This window comes from Mizuhopecten yessoensis, unplaced genomic scaffold, assembly GCF_002113885.1.
Source record: "Mizuhopecten yessoensis strain PY_sf001 unplaced genomic scaffold, ASM211388v2 scaffold2307, whole genome shotgun sequence".
Classification (NCBI taxonomy): domain Eukaryota; kingdom Metazoa; phylum Mollusca; class Bivalvia; order Pectinida; family Pectinidae; genus Mizuhopecten; species Mizuhopecten yessoensis.
The window spans coordinates 400108-406218 of NW_018404481.1; the positions used below are offsets into that span (position 1 = coordinate 400108).

The window sequence follows — 6111 nt, forward strand, 5'->3', positions numbered from 1 at the left end:
TGTGCTCCACTGGTAGATGATATGGGCCTGCACTCCACTGGTAGATGACAAGGGCCTGCACTCCACTGGTAGATGACAAGGGCCTGCACTCCACTGGTAGATACAAGGCCCTGTGGTCCACTGGTAGATACAAGGCCCTGTGCTCCACTGGTAGATACAAGGCCCTGTGGTCCACTGGTAGATGAGAAGGCCCTGTGCTCCACTGGTAAATACAAGGCCCTGTGCTCCACTGGTAGATGATAAGGCCCTTTGGTCCACTGGTAGATGAGTAGGCCCAATGCTCCATTGGTAGCTTACAAGGCCCTTTGCTCCACTGGTAGATTTTAAGGCCCTGTGCTCCACTTGTAGATGACAAGTCTCTGTACTCAACTGTTAGTCCCTGTGCTCCACTGGTAGATGAGAAGGCCATGTGTTTTACTGGTAGATTTCAAGGCCTTGTGCTGCACTGGTAGATGACAAGGCACTGTGCTTCATTGTGGTAGCTTACAAGGCCCTATGCTCCAGTGGCTGATGACATGGTCCTAGCCGTGCTCTGTGAGATACTGCTCCACTGGCTACAGAGGCTGGGTACCAGGTAGATTGTCCTCAGTAGCCCACACTCACACAGCAGCCCATGTCTCCTGCAGCACCACAGATACAGCTGTGCTCTCAGGTTGGGGCAGTCATGGTATTGATAAAATACTGATACACTTAGGATATATAATAAACAGAGAAGGTACACGGAATTAGTTCAATTCTCCAAGGTAAGTGAACAAAAGTTACCTATGCATGATATATATTTGACTCTGTCAGGAATGGGTATCACACTGCAAATGGTACCAAATTATAACCAGAATGCAGATGAGCTTGAATTAGAACAGAAATATTCGAATTGTAACAGTGACATTGATAAGGGTTTTCAATGCTTCATGTTATTTTCCTTCGTAAGAGGATAAAAATTGCTGACATTCATTTGTTAAGTATTATCCTTGGACACATTGTAAACAAAGATTGTAAACAAAGATTGTAAACAAAGATTCCGATATCAGTAATGTCCTGGACTAACTGAATTAACATCAGCTATTGTTCTTGCATGTATTGTAATTATGCATATTGGTATTCTACAAATGAATACATGACTTGTGACCTTATAAATTTGTAAAATTGGAGTATGTGTCTTGTGTGTATTGTATTGTGTATAAATGTTAGACAGTAGATATGAGTCTTGTGTGTATTGTATTGTGTGTAAGTGTTTGACAGTAGATATGAGTTGTGTGTGTATTGTATTGTAGGTGTGTGTCAGTGTTTGATAGTAAATTGTGTCTTGTGTGTATTGTATTGTGTGTAAGTGTTTGACAGTAGATATGTGTCTTGTGTGAATTGTAGGTGTGTTAATGTTTGACAGTAAATATGTGTCTTGTGTGTATTGTATTGTGTGTTATTGTTTGACAGTAAATATGTGTCTTGTGTGTATTGAATTGTGTGTAAGTGTTTGACAGTAGATATGAGTTGTGTGTGTATTGTAATGTAGGTGTGTGTCAGTGTTTGATAGTAAATTGTGTCTTGTGTGGATTGTATTGTGTGTAAGTGTTTGACAGAAGATATGAGTCTTGTGTGTATTGAATTGTGTGTAACTGTTTGACTTTAGATAGGAGTCTTGTGTGTATTGAATTGTGTGTAAGTGTTTGACAGTAGATATGAGTCTTGTGTGTATTGTAATGTGTGCTAGTGTTTGACAGTATATATGTGTCTTGTGTGTATTGTATTGTGTAAGTGTTTGGCAGTAGATATGTGTCTTGTGTGTATTGTATTGTGTGTTATTGTTTGACAGTAAATATGTGTCTTGTGTGTACTGTAGGTGTGTGTTAGTGTTTGACAGTAAATATGTGTCTTGTGTGTATTGTATTGTGTGTTATTGTTTGACAGTAAATATGTGTCTTGTGTGTATTGTATTGTGTGTTAGTGTTTGACAGTAAATATGTGTCTTGTGTGTATTGTATTGTGTGTTAGTGTTTGACAGTAAATATGTGTCTTGTGTGTATTGTATTGTGTGTTAGTGTTTGACAGTAAATATGTGTCTTGTGTGTATTGTATTGTGTGTTAGTGTTTGACAGTAAATATGTGTCTTGTGTGTATTGTATTGTGTGTTAGTGTTTGACAGTAAATATGTGTCTTGTGTGTATTGTATTGTGTGTTAGTGTTTGACAGTAAATATGTGTCTTGTGTGTATTGTATTGTGTGTAAGTGTTTGACAGTAAATATGTGTCTTGTGTGTATTGTATTGTGTGTTAGTGTTTGACAGTAAATATGTGTCTTGTGTGTATTGTATTGTGTGTAAGTGTTTGACAGTAAATATGTGTCTTGTGTGTATTGTATTGTGTGTTAGTGTTTGACAGTAAATATGTGTCTTGTGTGTATTGTATTGTGTGTAAGTGTTTGACAGTAAATATGTGTCTTGTGTGTATTGTATTGTGTGTTAGTGTTTGACAGTAAATATGTGTCTTGTGTGTATTGTATTGTGTGTAAGTGTTTGACAGTAAATATGTGTCTTGTGTGTATTGTATTGTGTGTTAGTGTTTGACAGTAAATATGTGTCTTGTGTGTATTGTATTGTGTGTAAGTGTTTGACAGTAAATATGTGTCTTGTGTGTATTGTATTGTGTGTTAGTGTTTGACAGTAAATATGTGTCTTGTGTGTATTGTATTGTGTGTAAGTGTTTGACAGTAAATATGTGTCTTGTGTGTATTGTATTGTGTGTTAGTGTTTGACAGTAAATATGTGTCTTGTGTGTATTGTATTGTGTGTAAGTGTTTGACAGTAAATATGTGTCTTGTGTGTATTGTATTGTGTGTTAGTGTTTGACAGTAAATATGTGTCTTGTGTGTATTGTATTGTGTGTTAGTGTTTGACAGTAAATATGTGTCTTGTGTGTATTGTATTGTGTGTTAGTGTTTGACAGTAAATATGTGTCTTGTGTGTATTGTATTGTGTGTTAGTGTTTGACAGTAAATATGTGTCTTGTGTGTATTGTATTGTGTGTTAGTGTTTGACAGTAAATATGTGTCTTGTGTGTATTGTATTGTGTGTTAGTGTTTGACAGTAAATATGTGTCTTGTGTGTATTGTATTGTGTGTTAGTGTTTGACAGTAAATATGTGTCTTGTGTGTATTGTATTGTGTGTTAGTGTTTGACAGTAAATATGTGTCTTGTGTGTATTGTATTGTGTGTTAGTGTTTGACAGTAAATATGTGTCTTGTGTGTATTGTATTGTGTGTTAGTGTTTGACAGTAAATATGTGTCTTGTGTGTATTGTATTGTGTGTTAGTGTTTGACAGTAAATATGTGTCTTGTGTGTATTGTATTGTGTGTTAGTGTTTGACAGTAAATATGTGTCTTGTGTGTATTGTATTGTGTGTTAGTGTTTGACAGTAAATATGTGTCTTGTGTGTATTGTATTGTGTGTTAGTGTTTGACAGTAAATATGTGTCTTGTGTGTATTGTATTGTGTGTTAGTGTTTGACAGTAAATATGTGTCTTGTGTGTATTGTATTGTGTGTTAGTGTTTGACAGTAAATATGTGTCTTGTGTGTATTGTATTGTGTGTTAGTGTTTGACAGTAAATATGTGTCTTGTGTGTATTGTATTGTGTGTTAGTGTTTGACAGTAAATATGTGTCTTGTGTGTATTGTATTGTGTGTTAGTGTTTGACAGTAAATATGTGTCTTGTGTGTATTGTATTGTGTGTTAGTGTTTGACAGTAAATATGTGTCTTGTGTGTATTGTATTGTGTGTTAGTGTTTGACAGTAAATATGTGTCTTGTGTGTATTGTATTGTGTGTTAGTGTTTGACAGTAAATATGTGTCTTGTGTGTATTGTATTGTGTGTTAGTGTTTGACAGTAAATATGTGTCTTGTGTGTATTGTATTGTGTGTTAGTGTTTGACAGTAAATATGTGTCTTGTGTGTATTGTATTGTGTGTAAGTGTTTGACAGTAAATATGTGTCTTGTGTGTATTGTATTGTGTGTAAGTGTTTGACAGTAGATATGAGTCTTGTGTGTATTGTATTGTGTAAGTGTTTGACAGTAAATATGTCTTGTGTGAATTGTAGGTGTGTTAATGTTTGACAGTTAATGTGTCATGTGTGTATTGTATTGTATGTTAGTGTTTGACAGTAAATATGTGTCATGTGTGTATATTGAATAGTGTGTAAGTGTTTGACAGTAAATATGTGTCTTGTGTGAATTGTAGGTGTGTTAATGTTTGACAGAAAATATGAGTCATGTGTGTATTGTATTGTGTGTTAGTGTTTGACAGTAAATATGTGTCTTGTGTGTATTGTATTGTGTAAGTGTTTGACAGTAAATATGTGTCTTGTGTGTATTTTAGTTGTGTTTCAGTGGTTGACAGTAAATATGTGTCTTGTGTGTATTTTAGTTGTGTTTCAGTGTTTGGCACTAAATATGTGTCTTGTGTGTATTTTAGTTGTGTTTCAGTGTTTGACAGTAAATATGTGTCTTGATTAATTTTCAATGATATCTGTTGAGGTTTGAAGGTGCAAGTTTGCCATGTGTGTATGTTTAAGTCTGTAATAATGTTTAATGTTTAAATGTGCTAAATGTTATGTTTATTGAAAGTGTGTGATAATGTTTGACAATGTATGTGTGGGGAATGTATTGTAAGTGTGAAGTGGACCGTGGGAAAGTAATAAACAAGCCTTTTACCTCGTTCACGGTCTATTAGACTTTGTGATGGATTCCACTGTTACTTGGCACAACCTGATCTACGGTTCCATCAATCTTTCATATTTGTAATTCTGATATACAATACATGTGGCAGGCTAGTTAGATTTGTTAGATAAAGAATGGTTTTAATTAAAGTTTTTTATTCATGTGAGGTTGTTGGCAGACAGCTTCGGAGTGTATTAGTCACATATCACATAGATGGACAATGGCGCTAGTATCATTCACATTAAATTATCTTTCCAGTCAAATGTTTACATTGACGGAGTTGATGTTATTGAACTATTGATTTTAATGAACTGATATTGAGCTGTATCAATGGATTATAATAACTTGCCATTCTATTGAAATTTTCATGAAGGGGAATTCCACGTGCACAAAATTAAAAACACAAATAAAATATTTTTATTTGTGTTTTTATATATATATATATATATATATAATCCCTAGGGACCAAATGACTCTTTTCATTGACATATTTTGAGTTGTTCTTTCAGCGGAAATCATTAGATCTTAGAATTTAGGGATATTTTAGCAGATTCACTGGTAAGAAATATTAAATCCAAAATCGGGAGTCTCCCTCCTAAATTCGGAGAGTTGAAAAGTATGTCAATGTACATATAGCTCTAGATCTGTCACCATTAACTATTATTGACACCTGAAGAAACATTTTAACTCTTCCAACTCAAATGTTGGAATAGTTCATTATGAAATTTAAGGGGAGAAATTAATGAGTTAACTCCTTTCATCATTACCTAAAAGTGCTGATTTCATAATAATGTTTAGTTTCCGTTTATATTATCAGTAATAAATATTTAAATAATTCCAAACATTTCTGTTTAGATTGGCAGAGCCAAAACCTCGTTATTTGTTCACTAAAACTGATGGGTGGAAAAAAACTTGCAAACTGTTTATAACAAATTGAATTATTGATCTTGTTCATGATAATGACTTAAAATGTTAGGAAAAAATAAAGAAAAAATAAAATCTTCTGACCATGATCTACCTACAGCGTACCTGCAATCAAAATCCTTATGCAATAGGAAAAATGCATGTAATTTCATTTGGCTTAAATCACTATGTTTACCAAATTAAAAATCTTTTATGGCATAAATTGCCATATTTCAATTTGCCAACAATAAAAATAAAGCTGCAACGATCGCCGTTTTTTTTTTTTTTGTATTATTATGCAAATCAATAAAATGAATTTTATCCATCTCTTTACCATTCCAATTGAATTTTGAATTTTATTTTCTAAAAATTGCTATAATTATTTGGTAATTAAAGCCTAATGTTACCAATGCAGAACTTAATATAACCGTTACAGTAATTAATTCACATGGCCAAGATCACACCAGACAGTGTCACTGCATGTAAAGGACCCCCCCCC

At 34.0% G+C, this 6111-nt stretch overlaps 1 protein-coding gene across 1 annotated transcript in view; it reads left to right on the top strand.

The window, feature by feature from the left end:
* The first annotated feature begins 533 nt into the window (after window positions 1–533).
* LOC110445468 overlaps window positions 534–6111 on the top strand; it is a 243428-nt gene continuing 237850 nt past the window's right edge. Inside the window, exon 1 of the mRNA XM_021490120.1 lies at window positions 534–743. The gene's annotated coding sequence lies outside the window, so the exon portion shown is untranslated. The remainder of the gene's footprint in view (window positions 744–6111) is intronic.